Raw genomic sequence first — 22,258 nt, 5'->3', positions numbered from 1 at the left:
CGTTCTTTGTCAAAACTGACATTCTCATCATCTACTGATGCACTTTGTCACAAAATGCAGTTTTCAGCTCAGAAAGCTTGTTTCTGACATTCTAACAGCTCAATTAGAGCATTTTAGTAATGAAGAGTGTTCTTTGTCAAAACTGACATTCTCATCATCCACTGATGCACTTTGTCACAAAATGCAGTTTTCAGCTCAGAAAGCTTGTTTCTGACATTCTAACAGCTCAATTAGAGCATTTTAGTAATGAACAGTGTTCTTTGTCAAAACTGACATTCTCATCATCCACTGATGCACTTTGTCACAAAATGTAGTTCTCAGCTCAGAAAGCTTGTTTCTGACATTCTAACAGCTCAATTAGAGCATTTCAGTAATGAACAGTGTTCTTTGTCAAAACTGACATTCTCATCATCTACTGATGAACTGTGTCACAAAATGCAGTTTTCAGCTCAGCAAGCTTGTTTCTGACATTCTAACAGCTCACTTAGAGCATTTTAGTAATGAACAGTGTTCTTTGTCAAAACTGACATTCTCATCATCCTCTGATGGACATTGTCACAAAATGATTTTTTTAGCCCAGAAAGCTTGTTTCTGTCATTCTAACAGATCAATCAGAGCATTTTAGTAATGAAGAATGTTCTTTGTCAAAACTGACATTTTCATCATCCACTGATGCACTCTGTCACAAAATGCAGTTTTCAGCTCAGAAAGCTTGTTTCTGACATTCTAACAGCTCAATTAGAGCATTTTAGTAATGAACAGTGTTCTTTGTCAAAACTGACATTCTCATCATCCACTGATGCACTCTGTCACAAAATGCAGTTTTCAGCTCAGAAAGCTTGTTTCTGACATTCTAACAGTTCAATTAGAGCATTTTAGTAATGAACAGTGTTCTTTGTCAAAACTGACATTCTCATCATCCACTGATGCACTTTGTCACAAAATGCAGTTTTCAGCTCAGAAAGCTTGTTTCTGACATTCTAACAGCTCAATTAGAGCATTTTAGCAATGAACAGTGTTCTTTGTCAAAACTGACATTCTCATCATCCTCTGATGGACATTGTCACAAAATGATTTTTTTAGCCCAGGAAGCTTGTTTCTGTCATTCTAACAGCTCAATCAGAGCATTTTAGTAATGAAGAGTGTTCTTTGTCAAAACTGACATTCTCATCATCCACTGATGCACTTTGTCACAAAATGCAGTTTCCAGCTCAGAAAGCTTGTTTCTGACATTCTAACAGCTCAGTTAGAGCATTGTAATAATGAACAGTGTTCTTTGTCAATACTGACATTCTCATCATCCACTGATGCAATTTGTCACAAAATGTAGTTTTCAGCTCAGAAAGCTTGTTTCTGACATTCTAACACCTCAATCAGAGCATTTTAGTAATGAACAGTGTTCTTTGTCAAAACTGACATTCTCATCATCCACTGATTAACTGTGTCACAAAATGCAGTTTTCAGCTCAGAAAGCTTGTTTCTGACATTCTAACAGCTCAATTAGAGCATTTTAGCAATGAACAGTGTTCTTTGTCAAAACTGACATTCTCATCATCCTCTGATGGACATTGTCACAAAATGACTTTTTTTAGCCCAGGAAGCTTGTTTCTGTCATTCTAACAGCTCAATCAGAGCATTTTAGTAATGAAGAGTGTTCTCTGTCAAAACTGACATTCTCATCATCCACTGATGCACTTTGTCACAAATGCAGTTTTCAGCTCAGAAAGCTTGTTTCTGACATTCTAACAGCTCAATTAGAGCATTTTAGTAATGAACAGTGTTCTTTGTCAAAACTGACATTCTCATCATCCACTGATGCACTTTGTCACAAATGCAGTTTTCAGCTCAGAAAGCTTGTTTCTGACATTCTAACACATCAATTAGAGCATTTTAGTAATGAACAGCGTTCTTTGTCAAAACTGACATTCTCATCATCCACTGATGCACTTTGTCACAAAATGCAGTTTTCAGCTCCGAAAGCTTGTTTCTGACATTCTAACAGCTCAATTAGAGCATTTTAGTAATGAACAGTGTTCTTTGTCAAAACTGACATTCTCATCATCCACTGATGCACTTTGTCACAAATGCAGTTTTCAGCTCAGAAAGCTTGTTTCTGACATTCTAACAGCTCAATTAGAGCATTTTAGTAATGAACAGTGTTCTTTGTCAAAACTGACATTCTCATCATCCACTGATGCACTTTGTCACAAAATGTAGTTCTCAGCTCAGAAAGCTTGTTTCTGACATTCTAACAGCTCAATTAGAGCATTTCAGTAATGAAGAGTGTTCTTTGTCAAAACTGACATTCTCATCATCTACTGATGCACTTTGTCACAAAATGCAGTTTTCAGCTCAGAAAGCTTGTTTCTGACATTCTAACAGCTCAATTAGAGCATTTTAGTAATGAACAGTGTTCTTTGTCAAAACTGACATTCTCATCATCCACTGATGCACTTTGTCACAAATGCAGTTTTCAGCTCAGAAAGCTTGTTTCTGACATTCTAACAGCTCAATTAGAGCATTTTAGTAATGAACAGCGTTCTTTGTCAAAACTGACATTCTCATCATCCACTGATGCACTTTGTCACAAAATGCAGTTTTCAGCTCAGAAAGCTTGTTTCTGACATTCTAACAGCTCAATTAGAGCATTTTAGTAATGAACAGTGTTCTTTGTCAAAACTGACATTCTCATCATCCACTGATGCACTTTGTCACAAATGCAGTTTTCAGCTCAGAAAGCTTGTTTCTGACATTCTAACAGCTCAATTAGAGCATTTTAGTAATGAACAGCGTTCTTTGTCAAAACTGACATTCTCATCATCTACTGATGCACTTTGTCACAAAATGCAGTTTTCAGCTCAGAAAGCTTGTTTCTGACATTCTAACAGCTCAATTAGAGCATTTTAGTAATGAACAGTGTTCTTTGTCAAAACTGACATTCTCATCATCCACTGATGCACTCTGTCACAAAATGCAGTTTTCAGCTCAGAAAGCTTGTTTCTGACATTCTAACAGTTCAATTAGAGCATTTTAGTAATGAACAGTGTTCTTTGTCAAAACTGACATTCTCATCATCCACTGATGCACTTTGTCACAAAATGCAGTTTTCAGCTCAGAAAGCTTGTTTCTGACATTCTAACAGCTCAATTAGAGCATTTTAGCAATGAACAGTGTTCTTTGTCAAAACTGACATTCTCATCATCCTCTGATGGACATTGTCACAAAATGATTTTTTTAGCCCAGGAAGCTTGTTTCTGTCATTCTAACAGCTCAATCAGAGCATTTTAGTAATGAAGAGTGTTCTTTGTCAAAACTGACATTCTCATCATCCACTGATGCACTTTGTCACAAAATGCAGTTTCCAGCTCAGAAAGCTTGTTTCTGACATTCTAACAGCTCAGTTAGAGCATTGTAATAATGAACAGTGTTCTTTGTCAATACTGACATTCTCATCATCCACTGATGCAATTTGTCACAAAATGTAGTTTTCAGCTCAGAAAGCTTGTTTCTGACATTCTAACACCTCAATCAGAGCATTTTAGTAATGAACAGTGTTCTTTGTCAAAACTGACATTCTCATCATCCACTGATTAACTGTGTCACAAAATGCAGTTTTCAGCTCAGAAAGCTTGTTTCTGACATTCTAACAGCTCAATTAGAGCATTTTAGCAATGAACAGTGTTCTTTGTCAAAACTGACATTCTCATCATCCTCTGATGGACATTGTCACAAAATGACTTTTTTTAGCCCAGGAAGCTTGTTTCTGTCATTCTAACAGCTCAATCAGAGCATTTTAGTAATGAAGAGTGTTCTCTGTCAAAACTGACATTCTCATCATCCACTGATGCACTTTGTCACAAATGCAGTTTTCAGCTCAGAAAGCTTGTTTCTGACATTCTAACAGCTCAATTAGAGCATTTTAGTAATGAACAGTGTTCTTTGTCAAAACTGACATTCTCATCATCCACTGATGCACTTTGTCACAAATGCAGTTTTCAGCTCAGAAAGCTTGTTTCTGACATTCTAACACATCAATTAGAGCATTTTAGTAATGAACAGCGTTCTTTGTCAAAACTGACATTCTCATCATCCACTGATGCACTTTGTCACAAAATGCAGTTTTCAGCTCCGAAAGCTTGTTTCTGACATTCTAACAGCTCAATTAGAGCATTTTAGTAATGAACAGTGTTCTTTGTCAAAACTGACATTCTCATCATCCACTGATGCACTTTGTCACAAATGCAGTTTTCAGCTCAGAAAGCTTGTTTCTGACATTCTAACAGCTCAATTAGAGCATTTTAGTAATGAACAGTGTTCTTTGTCAAAACTGACATTCTCATCATCCACTGATGCACTTTGTCACAAAATGTAGTTCTCAGCTCAGAAAGCTTGTTTCTGACATTCTAACAGCTCAATTAGAGCATTTCAGTAATGAAGAGTGTTCTTTGTCAAAACTGACATTCTCATCATCTACTGATGCACTTTGTCACAAAATGCAGTTTTCAGCTCAGAAAGCTTGTTTCTGACATTCTAACAGCTCAATTAGAGCATTTTAGTAATGAACAGTGTTCTTTGTCAAAACTGACATTCTCATCATCCACTGATGCACTTTGTCACAAATGCAGTTTTCAGCTCAGAAAGCTTGTTTCTGACATTCTAACAGCTCAATTAGAGCATTTTAGTAATGAACAGCGTTCTTTGTCAAAACTGACATTCTCATCATCCACTGATGCACTTTGTCACAAAATGCAGTTTTCAGCTCAGAAAGCTTGTTTCTGACATTCTAACAGCTCAATTAGAGCATTTTAGTAATGAACAGTGTTCTTTGTCAAAACTGACATTCTCATCATCCACTGATGCACTTTGTCACAAATGCAGTTTTCAGCTCAGAAAGCTTGTTTCTGACATTCTAACAGCTCAATTAGAGCATTTTAGTAATGAACAGCGTTCTTTGTCAAAACTGACATTCTCATCATCTACTGATGCACTTTGTCACAAAATGCAGTTTTCAGCTCAGAAAGCTTGTTTCTGACATTCTAACAGCTCAATTAGAGCATTTTAGTAATGAAGAGTGTTCTTTGTCAAAACTGACATTCTCATCATCCACTGATGCACTTTGTCACAAATGCAGTTTTCAGCTCAGAAAGCTTGTTTCTGACATTCTAACAGCTCAATTAGAGCATTTTAGTAATGAACAGAGTTCTTTGTCAAAACTGACATTCTCATCATCCACTGATGCACTTTGTCACAAAATGCAGTTTTCAGCTCAGAAAGCTTGTTTCTGACATTCTAACAGCTCAATTAGAGCATTTCAGTAATGAACAGTGTTCTTTGTCAAAACTGACATTCTCATCATCTACTGATGAACTGTGTCACAAAATGCAGTTTTCAGCTCAGCAAGCTTGTTTCTGACATTCTAACAGCTCACTTAGAGCATTTTAGTAATGAACAGTGTTCTTTGTCAAAACTGACATTCTCATCATCCTCTGATGGACATTGTCACAAAATGATTTTTTTAGCCCAGAAAGCTTGTTTCTGTCATTCTAACAGCTCAATCAGAGCATTTTAGTAATGAAGAGTGTTCTTTGTCAAAACTGACATTTTCATCATCCACTGATGCACTCTGTCACAAAATGCAGTTTTCAGCTCAGAAAGCTTGTTTCTGACATTCTAACAGCTCAATTAGAGCATTTTAGTAATGAACAGTGTTCTTTGTCAAAACTGACATTCTCATCATCCACTGATGCACTCTGTCACAAAATGCAGTTTTCAGCTCAGAAAGCTTGTTTCTGACATTCTAACAGTTCAATTAGAGCATTTTAGTAATGAACAGTGTTCTTTGTCAAAACTGACATTCTCATCATCCACTGATGCACTTTGTCACAAAATGCAGTTTTCAGCTCAGAAAGCTTGTTTCTGACATTCTAACAGCTCAATTAGAGCATTTTAGCAATGAACAGTGTTCTTTGTCAAAACTGACATTCTCATCATCCTCTGATGGACATTGTCACAAAATGCAGTTTTCAGCTCAGAAAGCTTGTTTCTGTCATTCTAACAGCTCAATCAGAGCATTTTAGTAATGAACAGTGTTCTTTGTCAAAACTGACATTCTCATCATCCACTGATGCACTTTGTCACAAAATGTAGTTCTCAGCTCAGAAAGCTTGTTTCTGACATTCTAACAGCTCAATCAGAGCATTTTAGTAATGAAGAGTGTTCTTTGTCAAAACTGACATTCTCATCATCTACTGATGAACTGTGTCACAAAATGCAGTTTTCAGCTCAGAAAGCTTGTTTCTGACATTCTAAAAGCTCAATTAGAGCATTTTAGTAATGAACAGTGTTCTTTGTCAATAATGACATTCTCATCATCCACTGATGCACTTTGTCACAAAATGTAGTTCTCAGCTCAGAAAGCTTGTTTCTGACATTCTAACAGCTCAATTAGAGCATTTCAGTAATGAACAGTGTTCTTTGTCAAAACTGACATTCTCATCATCTACTGATGAACTGTGTCACAAAATGCAGTTTTCAGCTCAGCAAGCTTGTTTCTGACATTCTAACAGCTCACTTAGAGCATTTTAGTAATGAACAGTGTTCTTTGTCAAAACTGACATTCTCATCATCCTCTGATGGACATTGTCACAAAATGATTTTTTTAGCCCAGAAAGCTTGTTTCTGTCATTCTAACAGCTCAATCAGAGCATTTTAGTAATGAAGAGTGTTCTTTGTCAAAACTGACATTCTCATCATCCTCTGATGGACATTGTCACAAAATGCAGTTTTCAGCTCAGAAAGCTTGTTTCTGACATTCTAACAGCTCAATTAGAGCATTTTAGTAATGAACAGTGTTCTTTGTCAAAACTGACATTCTCATCATCCACTGATGAACTTTGTCACAAAATGATTTTTTTAGCCCAGGAAGCTTGTTTCTGTCATTCTAACAGCTCAATCAGAGCATTTTAGTAATGAAGAGTGTTCTTTGTCAAAACTGACATTCTCATCATCCACTGATGAACTGTGTCACAAAATGCAGTTTCCAGCTCAGAAAGCTTGTTTCTGACATTCTAACAGCTCAGTTAGAGCATTTTAATAATGAACAGTGTTCTTTGTCAATACTGACATTCTCATCATCCACTGATGCAATTTGTCACAAAATGCAGTTTCCAGCTCAGAAAGCTTGTTTCTGACATTCTAACACCTCAATCAGAGCATTTTAGTAATGAACAGTGTTCTTTGTCAAAACTGACATTCTCATCATCCACTGATGAACTGTGTCACAAAATGCAGTTTTCAGCTAAGCAAGCTTGTTTCTGACATTCTAACAGCTCAATTAGAGCATTTTAGTAATGAACAGTGTTCTTTGTCAAAACTGACATTCTCATCATCCTCTGATGGACATTGTCACAAAATGACTTTTTTAGCCCAGAAAGCTTGTTTCTCTCATTCTAACAGCTCAATCAGAGCATTTTAGTAATGAAGAGTGTTCTTTGTCAAAACTGACATTCTCATCATCCACTGATGCACTCTGTCACAAAATGTAGTTCTCAGCTCAGAAAGCTTGTTTCTGACATTCTAACAGCTCAATTAGAGCATTTCAGTAATGAAGAGTGTTCTTTGTCAAAACTGACATTCTCAACATCCACTGATGCACTTTGTCACAAAATGCAGTTTTCAGCTCAGAAAGCTTGTTTCTGACATTCTAACAGCTCAATTAGAGTATTTCAGTAATGAAGAGTGTTCTTTGTCAAAACTGACATTCTCATCATCCTCTGATGGACATTGTCACAAAATGATATTTTTAGCCCAGGAAGCTTGTTTCTGACATTCTAACAGCTCAGTTAGAGCATTTTAATAATGAACAGTGTTCTTTGTCAATACTGACATTCTCATCATCCACTGATGCAATTTGTCACAAAATGTAGTTTTCAGCTCAGAAAGCTTGTTTCTGACATTCTAACACCTCAATCAGAGCATTTTAGTAATGAACAGTGTTCTTTGTCAAAACTGACATTCTCATCATCCACTGATGAACTGTGTCACAAAATGCAGTTTTCAGCTAAGCAAGCTTGTTTCTGACATTCTAACAGCTCAATTAGAGCATTTTAGTAATGAACAGTGTTCTTTGTCAAAACTGACATTCTCATCATCCTCTGATGGACATTGTCACAAAATGACTTTTTTAGCCCAGAAAGCTTGTTTCTCTCATTCTAACAGCTCAATCAGAGCATTTTAGTAATGAAGAGTGTTCTTTGTCAAAACTGACATTCTCATCATCCACTGATGCACTCTGTCACAAAATGCAGTTTTCAGCTCAGAAAGCTTGTTTCTGACATTCTAACAGCTCAATTAGAGCATTTTAGTAATGAACAGTGTTCTTTGTCAAAACTGACATTCTCATCATCCACTGATGCACTTTGTCACAAATGCAGTTTTCAGCTCAGAAAGCTTGTTTCTGACATTCTAACAGCTCAATTAGAGCATTTTAGTAATGAACAGTGTTCTTTGTCAAAACTGACATTCTCATCATCCACTGATGCACTTTGTCACAAAATGTAGTTCTCAGCTCAGAAAGCTTGTTTCTGACATTCTAACAGCTCAATTAGAGCATTTCAGTAATGAAGAGTGTTCTTTGTCAAAACTGACATTCTCATCATCTACTGATGCACTTTGTCACAAAATGCAGTTTTCAGCTCAGAAAGCTTGTTTCTGACATTCTAACAGCTCAATTAGAGCATTTTAGTAATGAACAGTGTTCTTTGTCAAAACTGACATTCTCATCATCCACTGATGCACTTTGTCACAAATGCAGTTTTCAGCTCAGAAAGCTTGTTTCTGACATTCTAACAGCTCAATTAGAGCATTTTAGTAATGAACAGTGTTCTTTGTCAAAACTGACATTCTCATCATCCACTGATGCACTTTGTCACAAAATGCAGTTTTCAGCTCAGAAAGCTTGTTTCTGACATTCTAACAGCTCAATTAGAGCATTTCAGTAATGAACAGTGTTCTTTGTCAAAACTGACATTCTCATCATCTACTGATGAACTGTGTCACAAAATGCAGTTTTCAGCTCAGAAAGCTTGTTTCTGACATTCTAACAGCTCAATTAGAGCATTTTAGCAATGAACAGTGTTCTTTGTCAAAACTGACATTCTCATCATCCTCTGATGGACATTGTCACAAAATGATTTTTTTAGGCCAGGAAGCTTGTTTCTGTCATTCTAACAGCTCAATCAGAGCATTTTAGTAATGAAGAGTGTTCTTTGTCAAAACTGACATTCTCATCATCCACTGATGCACTGTGTCACAAAATGCAGTTTTCAGCTCAGAAAGCTTGTTTCTGACATTCTAACAGCTCAATCAGAGCATTTTAGCAATGAAGAGTGTTCTTTGTCAAAACTGACATTCTCATCATCCACTGATGCACTTTGTCACAAATGCAGTTTTCAGCTCAGAAAGCTTGTTTCTGACATTCTAACAGCTCAATTAGAGCATTTTAGTAATGAACAGTGTTCTTTGTCAAAACTGACATTCTCATCATCCACTGATGCACTTTGTCACAAAATGCAGTTTTCAGCTCAGAAAGCTTGTTTCTGACATTCTAACAGCTCAATTAGAGCATTTCAGTAATGAACAGTGTTCTTTGTCAAAACTGACATTCTCATCATCTACTGATGAACTGTGTCACAAAATGCAGTTTTCAGCTCAGAAAGCTTGTTTCTGACATTCTAACAGCTCAATTAGAGCATTTTAGCAATGAACAGTGTTCTTTGTCAAAACTGACATTCTCATCATCCTCTGATGGACATTGTCACAAAATGATTTTTTTTAGCCCAGGAAGCTTGTTTCTGTCATTCTAACAGCTCAATCAGAGCATTTTAGTAATGAAGAGTGTTCTTTGTCAAAACTGACATTCTCATCATCCACTCATCATCCACATCATCCACTGTGTCACAAAATGCAGTTTTCAGCTCCGAAAGCTTGTTTCTGACATTCTACCAGCTCAATTAGAGCATTTTAGTAATGGACAGTGTTCTTTGTCAAAACTGACATTCTCATCATCCACTGATGAACTGTGTCACAAAATGCAGTTTTCAGCTCAGAAAGCTTGTTTCTGACATTCTAACAGCTCAATTAGAGCATTTTAGTAATGAACAGTGTTCTTTGTCAAAACTGACATTCTCATCATCCTCTGATGTACATTGTCACAAAATGATTTTTTTAGCCCAGGAAGCTTGTTTCTGTCATTCTAACAGCTCAATCAGAGCATTTTAGTAATGAAGAGTGTTCTTTGTCAAAACTGACATTCTCATCATCCACTGATGCACTGTGTCACAAAATGCAGTTTTCAGCTCCGAAAGCTTGTTTCTGACATTCTACCAGCTCAATTAGAGCATTTTAGTAATGGACAGTGTTCTTTGTCAAAACTGACATTCTCATCATCCACTGATGAACTGTGTCACAAAATGCAGTTTTCAGCTCAGAAAGCTTGTTTCTGACATTCTAACAGCTCAATTAGAGCATTTTAGTAATGAACAGTGTTCTTTGTCAAAACTGACATTCTCATCATCCTCTGATGCACTTTGTCACAAAATGCAGTTTTCAGCTCAGAAAGCTTGTTTCTGACATTCTAACAGCTCAATCAGAGCATTTTAGTAATGAAGATTGTTCTTTGTCAAAACTGACATTCTCATCATCCACTGATGCACTCTGTCACAAAATGCCGTTTTCAGCTCAGAAAGCTTGTTTCTGACATTCTAACAGCTCAATTAGAGCATTTTAGTAATGAACAGTGTTCTTTGTCAAAACTGACATTCTCATCATCCACTGATGCACTCTGTCACAAAATGCAGTTTTCAGCTCAGAAAGCTTGTTTCTGACATTCTAACAGCTCAATTAGAGCATTTTAGTTATGAACAGTGTTCTTTGTCAAAACTGACATTCTCATCATCCACTGATGAACTGTTTCACAAAATGCAGTTTTCAGCTCAGAAAGCTTGTTTCTGACATTCTAACAGCTCAATCAGAGCATTTTAGTAATGAAGAGTGTTCTTTGTCAAAACTGACATTCTCATCATCCACTGATGCACTTTGTCACAAAATGCAGTTTCCAGCTCAGAAAGCTTGTTTCTGACATTCTAAAAGCTCAATTAGAGCATTTTAGTAATGAACAGTGTTCTTTGTCAATACTGACATTCTCATCATCCACTGATGCACTTTGTCACAAAATGCAGTTTTCAGCTCAGAAAGCTTGTTTCTGACATTCTAACAGCTCAATTAGAGCATTTTAGTTATGAACAGTGTTCTTTGTCAAAACTGACATTCTCATCATCCACTGATGAACTGTTTCACAAAATGCAGTTTTCAGCTCAGAAAGCTTGTTTCTGACATTCTAACTACTCAATCAGAGCATTTTTGTAATGAAGAGTGTTCTTTGTCAAAACTGACATTCTCATCATCCACTGATGCACTTTGTCACAAAATGCAGTTTCCAGCTCAGAAAGCTTGTTTCTGACATTCTAAAAGCTCAATTAGAGCATTTTAGTAATGAACAGTGTTCTTTGTCAATACTGACATTCTCATCATCCACTGATGCACTTTGTCACAAAATGCAGTTTTCAGCTCAGAAAGCTTGTTTCTGACATTCTAACAGCTCAATTAGAGCATTTTAGTAATGAACAGTGTTCTTTGTCAAAACTGACATTCTCATCATCCACTGATGCACTTTGTCACAAAATGTAGTTCTCAGCTCAGAAAGCTTGTTTCTGACATTCTAACAGCTCAATTAGAGCATTTCAGTAATGAACAGTGTTCTTTGTCAAAACTGACATTCTCATCATCTACTGATGAACTGTGTCACAAAATGCAGTTTTCAGCTCAGCAAGCTTGTTTCTGACATTCTAACAGCTCAATTAGAGCATTTTAGTAATGAACAGTGTTCTTTGTCAAAACTGACATTCTCATCATCCTCTGATGCACTTTGTCACAAAATGCAGTTTTCAGCTCAGAAAGCTTGTTTCTGACATTCTAACAGCTCAATTAGAGCATTTTAGTAATGAACAGTGTTCTTTGTCAAAACTGACATTCTCATCATCCACTGATGAACTGTTTCACAAAATGCAGTTTTCAGCTCAGAAAGCTTGTTTCTGACATTCTAACAGCTCAATCAGAGCATTTTAGTAATGAAGAGTGTTCTTTGTCAAAACTGACATTCTCATCATCCACTGATGCACTTTGTCACAAAATGCAGTTTCCAGCTCAGAAAGCTTGTTTCTGACATTCTAAAAGCTCAATTAGAGCATTTTAGTAATGAACAGTGTTCTTTGTCAAAACTGACATTCTCATCATCCACTGATGCACTTTGTCACAAAATGTAGTTCTCAGCTCAGAAAGCTTGTTTCTGACATTCTAACAGCTCAATTAGAGCATTTCAGTAATGAACAGTGTTCTTTGTCAAAACTGACATTCTCATCATCTACTGATGAACTGTGTCACAAAATGCAGTTTTCAGCTCAGCAAGCTTGTTTCTGACATTCTAACAGCTCACTTAGAGCATTTTAGTAATGAACAGTGTTCTTTGTCAAAACTGACATTCTCATCATCCTCTGATGGACATTGTCACAAAATGAGTTTTTTAGCCCAGAAAGCTTGTTTCTGTCATTCTAACAGCTCAATCAGAGCATTTTAGTAATGAAGAGTGTTCTTTGTCAAAACTGACATTCTCATCATCCACTGATGCACTCTGTCACAAAATGCAGTTTTCAGCTCAGAAAGCTTGTTTCTGACATTCTAACAGCTCAATTAGAGCATTTTAGTAATGAACAGTGTTCTTTGTCGAACTGACATTCTCATCATCCACTGATGCACTCTGTCACAAAATGCAGTTTTCAGCTCAGAAAGCTTGTTTCTGACATTCTAACAGTTCAATTAGAGCATTTTAGTAATGAACAGTGTTCTTTGTCAAAACTGACATTCTCATCATCCACTGATGCACTCTGTCACAAAATGCAGTTTTCAGCTCAGAAAGCTTGTTTCTGACATTCTAACAGCTCAATTAGAGCATTTCAGTAATGAACAGTGTTCTTTGTCAAAACTGACATTCTCATCATCTACTGATGAACTGTGTCACAAAATGCAGTTTTCAGCTCAGCAAGCTTGTTTCTGACATTCTAACAGCTCACTTAGAGCATTTTAGTAATGAACAGTGTTCTTTGTCAAAACTGACATTCTCATCATCCTATGATGGACATTGTCACAAAATGATTTTTTTAGCCCAGAAAGCTTGTTTCTGTCATTCTAACAGCTCAATCAGAGCATTTTAGTAATGAAGAGTGTTCTTTGTCAAAACTGACATTCTCATCATCCACTGATGCACTCTGTCACAAAATGCAGTTTTCAGCTCAGAAAGCTTGTTTCTGACATTCTAACAGCTCAATTAGAGCATTTTAGTAATGAACAGTGTTCTTTGTCGAACTGACATTCTCATCATCCACTGATGCACTCTGTCACAAAATGCAGTTTTCAGCTCAGAAAGCTTGTTTCTGACATTCTAACAGTTCAATTAGAGCATTTTAGTAATGAACAGTGTTCTTTGTCAAAACTGACATTCTCATCATCCACTGATGCACTTTGTCACAAAATGCAGTTTTCAGCTCAGAAAGCTTGTTTCTGACATTCTAACAGCTCAATTAGAGCATTTTAGCAATGAACAGTGTTCTTTGTCAAAACTGACATTCTCATCATCCTCTGATGGACATTGTCACAAAATGATTTTTTTAGCCCAGGAAGCTTGTTTCTGTCATTCTAACAGCTCAATCAGAGCATTTTAGTAATGAAGAGTGTTCTTTGTCAAAACTGACATTCTCATCATCCACTGATGCACTTTGTCACAAAATGCAGTTTCCAGCTCAGAAAGCTTGTTTCTGACATTCTAACAGCTCAGTTAGAGCATTATAATAATGAACAGTGTTCTTTGTCAATACTGACATTCTCATCATCCACTGATGCAATTTGTCACAAAATGTAGTTTTCAGCTCAGAAAGCTTGTTTCTGACATTCTAACACCTCAATCAGAGCATTTTAGTAATGAACAGTGTTCTTTGTCAAAACTGACATTCTCATCATCCACTGATTAACTGTGTCACAAAATGCAGTTTTCAGCTAAGCAAGCTTGTTTCTGACATTCTAACAGCTCAATTAGAGCATTTTAGTAATGAACAGTGTTCTTTGTCAAAACTGACATTCTCATCATCCTCTGATGGACATTGTCACAAAATGACTTTTTTAGCCCAGAAAGCTTATTTCTGTCATTCTAACAGCTCAATTAGAGCATTTTAGTAATGAACAGTGTTCTTTGTCAAAACTGACATTCTCATCATCCACTGATGAACTGTGTCACAAAATGCAGTTTTCAGCTCAGAAAGCTTGTTTCTGACATTCTAACAGCTCAATCAGAGCATTTTAGTAATGAAGAGTGTTCTTTGTCAAAACTGACATTCTCATCATCCACTGATGCACTCTGTCACAAAATGCAGTTTTCAGCTCAGAAAGCTTGTTTCTGACATTCTAACAGCTCAATTAGAGCATTTTAGTAATGAACAGTGTTCTTTGTCAAAACTGACATTCTCATCATGCACTGATGCACTCTGTCACAAAATGCAGTTTTCAGCTCAGAAAGCTTGTTTCTGACATTCTAACAGCTCAATTAGAGCATTTTAGTAATGAACAGTGTTCTTTGTCAAAACTGACATTCTCATCATCCACTGATGAACTGTTTCACAAAATGCAGTTTTCAGCTCAGAAAGCTTGTTTCTGACATTCTAACAGCTCAATTAGAGCATTTTAGTAATGAACAGTGTTCTTTGTCAAAACTGACATTCTCATCATCCACTGATGAACTTTGTCACAAAATGCAGTTTTCAGCTCAGAAAGCTTGTTTCTGACATTCTAACAGCTCATTAGAGCATTTTAGCAATGAACAGTGTTCTTTGTCAAAACTGACATTCTCATCATCCTCTGATGGACATTGTCACAAAATGATTTTTTTAGCCCAGGAAGCTTGTTTCTGTCATTCTAACATATCATCATATTGTTTTTATTCAGGACACATAAAAATGGTCCATAGCAACCACACAGTACAAAAAACAACTAACAATACAGGATAAGACACATACAATAAAATATTGACTACAAAAGTCAAAATTACACAATACACAAAAGTGTTCAAATGTTAACATACAGACTAGAACGCCAATGGTTCCACAGTTTTGAAGTGAACATAACCGCACTCAATGCAGGGTTCACTAATGTTGCAATGATGCTATTATGAGACACTGCCAATCTACACATACATCTGTACATGAGATTCCTGAGTACAGCAGGGCACTTGAATACATTAGCACTTACACACATTTGACTCGCACTGCAACATCGTGGCAATTTGAGCAGCAGCCTCAAACCATCATTATACGCCACATTGAGTTTCCGCATACTGCTTTTTTTATAGCGCCGCCACAAGTGGGCAGTGTACAACGGAGTACAGAAAGCTTTAAAAAGTGTGGTCTTCACAGATAGTGAACACATGCTAAATTTGCGGTTCAGCATATTAGCTTGTGCATACAACACACAGTACTGTCTATGAATGTCCCTATCATCAGACAAGTCATCAGTTATATAGTGTCCTAAGTATTTGACCTCAACACACACTCTAAGTAAGATACCAGACAGATAAAAAGCAGGAAATGAGAGTTTATTGTCCTCCCTGCTTCTAGCAATCATTATGTTACTCTTCTTAGAATTGAACGCAATATCAAACTCTGAGCCATATTGAGAACAGACCCTAAGTAGCTGCTGAAGGCCAGCACTATATGGACAAAGAATAACCAGGTCATCTGCGTACATTAGATGGTTGATGATGGAGTCCCCAACCATACAGCCTGTACCACAGTTATTTAGCAACTTTGATAGATCATCCATATAAATATTAAAGAGAAAGGGAGATAAGATGCTTCCCTGCCTAACTCCATTACTTACATTGAATGAGGCAGACATGGAGTTACCCCATTTCACATACATTGACTGATGGGCATACCAAAAGGCTAAGATTCTGACTAGATATTTGGGTGCCCCTCTGCTGTGCAATTTGTAGAATAGCTTCTCATGATTTACCCGATCAAAGGCTTTAGAGGCATCAATAAAGCACATAAAGATTGTGGAATTATGCTTATTATACAAGTCCAAAACCTCCTTTAGGGCATAAATACACATATCCGTGCCATGTTTAGGTTTGAAGCCAAACTTCAGCTCAATCAGAGCATTTTAGTAATGAAGAGTGTTCTTTGTCAAAACTGACATTCTCATCATCCACTGATGCACTTTGTCACAAAATGCAGTTTCCAGCTCAGAAAGCTTGTTTCTGACATTCTAACAGCTCAGTTAGAGCATTTTAGTAATGAAGAGTGTTCTTTGTCAATACTGACATTCTCATCATCCACTGATGCAATTTGTCACAAAATGTAGTTTTCAGCTCAGAAAGCTTGTTTCTGACATTCTAACACCTCAATCAGAGCATTTTAGTAATGAACAGTGTTCTTTGTCAAAACTGACATTCTCATCATCCACTGATGAACTGTGTCACAAAATGCAGTTTTCAGCTAAGCAAGCTTGTTTCTGACATTCTAACAGCTCAATTAGAGCATTTTAGTAATGAACAGTGTTCTTTGTCAAAACTGGCATTCTCATCATCCTCTGATGGACATTGTCACAAAATGACTTTTTTAGCCCAGAAAGCTTGTTTCTCTCATTCTAACAGCTCAATCAGAGCATTTTAGTAATGAAGAGTGTTCTTTGTCAAAACTGACATTCTCATCATCCACTGATGCACTCTGTCACAAAATGTAGTTCTCAGCTCAGAAAGCTTGTTTCTGACATTCTAACAGCTCAATTAGAGCATTTCAGTAATGAAGAGTGTTCTTTGTCAAAACTGACATTCTCATCATCCACTGATGCACTTTGTCACAAAATGCAGTTTTCAGCTCAGAAAGCTTGTTTCTGACATTCTAACAGCTCAATTAGAGTATTTCAGTAATGAAGAGTGTTCTTTGTCAAAACTGACATTCTCATCATCCACTGATGCACTTTGTCACAAAATGTAGTTCTCAGCTCAGAAAGCTTGTTTCTGACATTCTAACAGCTCAATTAGAGCATTTCAGTAATGAAGAGTGTTCTTTGTCAAAACTGACATTCTCATCATCCACTGATGAACTGTGTCACAAAATGCAGTTTTCAGCTAAGCAAGCTTGTTTCTGACATTCTAACAGCTCAATTAGAGCATTTTAGTAATGAACAGTGTTCTTTGTCAAAACTGGCATTCTCATCATCCTCTGATGGACATTGTCACAAAATGACTTTTTTAGCCCAGAAAGCTTGTTTCTCTCATTCTAACAGCTCAATCTGAGCATTTTAGTAATGAAGAGTGTTCTTTGTCAAAACTGACATTCTCATCATCCACTGATGCACTCTGTCACAAAATGTAGTTCTCAGCTCAGAAAGCTTGTTTCTGACATTCTAACAGCTCAATTAGAGCATTTCAGTAATGAAGAGTGTTCTTTGTCAAAACTGACATTCTCATCATCCACTGATGCACTTTGTCACAAAATGCAGTTTTCAGCTCAGAAAGCTTGTTTCTGACATTCTAACAGCTCAATTAGAGTATTTCAGTAATGAAGAGTGTTCTTTGTCAAAACTGACATTCTCATCATCCACTGATGCACTTTGTCACAAAATGTAGTTCTCAGCTCAGAAAGCTTGTTTCTGACATTCTAACAGCTCAATTAGAGCATTTCAGTAATGAAGAGTGTTCTTTGTCAAAACTGACATTCTCATCATCCACTGATGCACTTTGTCACAAAATGTAGTTCTCAGCTCAGAAAGCTTGTTTCTGACATTCTAACAGCTCAATTAGAGTATTTCAGTAATGAAGAGTGTTCTTTGTCAAAACTGACATTCTCATCATCCACTGATGCACTTTGTCACAAAATGCAGTTTTCAGCTCAGAAAGCTTGTTTCTGACATTCTAACAGCTCAATTAGAGCATTTTAGTAATGAACAGTGTTCTTTGTCAAAACTGACATTCTCATCATCCACTGATGCACTTTGTCACAAAATGCAGTTTTCAGCTCAGAAAGCTTGTTTCTGACATTCTAACAGCTCAATTAGAGCATTTCAGTAATGAACAGTGTTCTTTGTCAAAACTGACATTCTCATCATCTACTGATGAACTGTGTCACAAAATGCAGTTTTCAGCTCAGAAAGCTTGTTTCTGACATTCTAACAGCTCAATTAGAGCATTTTAGCAATGAACAGTGTTCTTTGTCAAAACTGACATTCTCATCATCCTCTGATGGACATTGTCACAAAATGATTTTTTTAGCCCAGGAAGCTTGTTTCTGTCATTCTAACAGCTCAATCAGAGCATTTTAGTAATGAAGAGTGTTCTTTGTCAAAACTGACATTCTCATCATCCACTGATGCACTGTGTCACAAAATGCAGTTTTCAGCTCCGAAAGCTTGTTTCTGACATTCTACCAGCTCAATTAGAGCATTTTAGTAATGGACAGTGTTCTTTGTCAAAACTGACATTCTCATCATCCACTGATGAACTGTGTCACAAAATGCAGTTTTCAGCTCAGAAAGCTTGTTTCTGACATTCTAACAGCTCAATTAGAGCATTTTAGTAATGAACAGTGTTCTTTGTCAAAACTGACATTCTCATCATCCTCTGATGCACTTTGTCACAAAATGCAGTTTTCAGCTCAGAAAGCTTGTTTCTGACATTCTAACAGCTCAATCAGAGCATTTTAGTAATGAAGAGTGTTCTTTGTCAAAACTGACATTCTCATCATCCACTGATGCACTCTGTCACAAAATGCCGTTTTCAGCTCAGAAAGCTTGTTTCTGACATTCTAACAGCTCAATTAGAGCATTTTAGTAATGAACAGTGTTCTTTGTCAAAACTGACATTCTCATCATCCACTGATGCACTTTGTCACAAAATGCAGTTTTCAGCTCAGAAAGCTTGTTTCTGACATTCTAACAGCTCAATTAGAGCATTTTAGCAATGAACAGTGTTCTTTGTCAAAACTGACATTCTCATCATCCACTGATGAACTGTTTCACAAAATGCAGTTTTCAGCTCAGAAAGCTTGTTTCTGACATTCTAACAGCTCAATCAGAGCATTTTAGTAATGAAGAGTGTTCTTTGTCAAAACTGACATTCTCATCATCCACTGATGCACTTTGTCACAAAATGCAGTTTCCAGCTCAGAAAGCTTGTTTCTGACATTCTAAAAGCTCAATTAGAGCATTTTAGTAATGAACAGTGTTCTTTGTCAATACTGACATTCTCATCATCCACTGATGCACTTTGTCACAAAATGCAGTTTTCAGCTCAGAAAGCTTGTTTCTGACATTCTAACAGCTCAATTAGAGCATTTTAGTAATGAACAGTGTTCTTTGTCAAAACTGACATTCTCATCATCCACTGATGAACTGTTTCACAAAATGCAGTTTTCAGCTCAGAAAGCTTGTTTCTGACATTCTAACAACTCAATCAGAGCATTTTTGTAATGAAGAGTGTTCTTTGTCAAAACTGACATTCTCATCATCCACTGATGCACTTTGTCACAAAATGCAGTTTCCAGCTCAGAAAGCTTGTTTCTGACATTCTAAAAGCTCAATTAGAGCATTTTAGTAATGAACAGTGTTCTTTGTCAATACTGACATTCTCATCATCCACTGATGCACTTTGTCACAAAATGCAGTTTTTAGCTCAGAAAGCTTGTTTCTGACATTCTAACAGCTCAATTAGAGCATTTTAGTAATGAACAGTGTTCTTTGTCAAAACTGACATTCTCATCATCCACTGATGCACTTTGTCACAAAATGTAGTTCTCAGCTCAGAAAGCTTGTTTCTGACATTCTAACAGCTCAATTAGAGCATTTCAGTAATGAACAGTGTTCTTTGTCAAAACTGACATTCTCATCATCTACTGATGAACTGTGTCACAAAATGCAGTTTTCAGCTCAGCAAGCTTGTTTCTGACATTCTAACAGCTCAATTAGAGCATTTTAGTAATGAACAGTGTTCTTTGTCAAAACTGACATTCTCATCATCCACTGATGCACTCTGTCACAAAATGCAGTTTTCAGCTCAGAAAGCTTGTTTCTGACATTCTAACAGCTCAATTAGAGCATTTTAGCAATGAACAGTGTTCTTTGTCAAAACTGACATTCTCATCATCCACTGATGAACTGTTTCACAAAATGCAGTTTTCAGCTCAGAAAGCTTGTTTCTGACATTCTAACAGCTCAATCAGAGCATTTTTGTAATGAAGAGTGTTCTTTGTCAAAACTGACATTCTCATCATCCACTGATGCACTTTGTCACAAAATGCAGTTTCCAGCTCAGAAAGCTTGTTTCTGACATTCTAAAAGCTCAATTAGAGCATTTTAGTAATGAACAGTGTTCTTTGTCAATACTGACATTCTCATCATCCACTGATGCACTTTGTCACAAAATGCAGTTTTCAGCTCAGAAAGCTTGTTTCTGACATTCTAACAGCTCAATTAGAGCATTTTAGTAATGAACAGTGTTCTTTGTCAAAACTGACATTCTCATCATCCACTGATGAACTGTTTCACAAAATGCAGTTTTCAGCTCAGAAAGCTTGTTTCTGACATTCTAACAACTCAATCAGAGCATTTTTGTAATGAAGAGTGTTCTTTGTCAAAACTGACATTCTCATCATCCACTGATGCACTTTGTCACAAAATGCAGTTTCCAGCTCAGAAAGCTTGTTTCTGACATTCTAAAAGCTCAATTAGAGCATTTTAGTAATGAACAGTGTTCTTTGTCAATACTGACATTCTCATCATCCACTGATGCACTTTGTCACAAAATGCAGTTTTTAGCTCAAAAAGCTTGTTTCTGACATTCTAACAGCTCAATTAGAGCATTTTAGTAATGAACAGTGTTCTTTGTCAAAACTGACATTCTCATCATCCACTGATGCACTTTGTCACAAAATGTAGTTCTCAGCTCAGAAAGCTTGTTTCTGACATTCTAACAGCTCAATTAGAGCATTTCAGTAATGAACAGTGTTCTTTGTCAAAACTGACATTCTCATCATCTACTGATGAACTGTGTCACAAAATGCAGTTTTCAGCTCAGCAAGCTTGTTTCTGACATTCTAACAGCTCAATTAGAGCATTTTAGTAATGAACAGTGTTCTTTGTCAAAACTGACATTCTCATCATCCACTGATGCACTCTGTCACAAAATGCAGTTTTCAGCTCAGAAAGCTTGTTTCTGACATTCTAACAGCTCAATTAGAGCATTTTAGTAATGGACAGTGTTCTTTGTCAAAACTGACATTCTCATCATCCACTGATAAACTGTGTCACAAAATGCAGTTTTCAGCTCAGAAAGCTTGTTTCTGACATTCTAACAGCTCAATTAGAGCATTTTAGTAATGAACAGTGTTCTTTGTCAATACTGACATTCTCATCATCCACTGATGCACTTTGTCACAAAATGCAGTTTTCAGCTCAGAAAGCTTGTTTCTGACATTCTAACAGCTCAATTAGAGTATTTCAGTAATGAAGAGTGTTCTTTGTCAAAACTGACATTCTCATCATCCACTGATGCACTTTGTCACAAAATGCAGTTTCCAGCTCAGAAAGCTTGTTTCTGACATTCTAAAAGCTCAATTAGAGCATTTTAGTAATGAACAGTGTTCTTTGTCAATACTGACATTCTCATCATCCACTGATGCACTTTGTCACAAAATGCAGTTTTCAGCTCAGAAAGCTTGTTTCTGACATTCTAACAGCTCAATTAGAGCATTTTAGTAATGAACAGTGTTCTTTGTCAAAACTGACATTCTCATCATCCACTGATGCACTTTGTCACAAAATGTAGTTCTCAGCTCAGAAAGCTTGTTTCTGACATTCTAACAGCTCAATTAGAGCATTTCAGTAATGAACAGTGTTCTTTGTCAAAACTGACATTCTCATCATCTACTGATGAACTGTGTCACAAAATGAGTTTTCAGCTCAGCAAGCTTGTTTCTGACATTCTAACAGCTCACTTAGAGCATTTTAGTAATGAACAGTGTTCTTTGTCAAAACTGACATTCTCATCATCCTCTGATGGACATTGTCACAAAATGATTTTTTTAGCCCAGAAAGCTTGTTT

The sequence above is a fragment of the Barbatula barbatula genome (genome assembly GCF_947034865.1).
Source record: "Barbatula barbatula genome assembly, chromosome: 19".
In the NCBI taxonomy this organism is placed as follows: domain Eukaryota; kingdom Metazoa; phylum Chordata; class Actinopteri; order Cypriniformes; family Nemacheilidae; genus Barbatula; species Barbatula barbatula.
The sequence above is the reverse complement of the archived record's forward strand: the minus strand, read 5'-3'. Positions refer to the sequence as shown.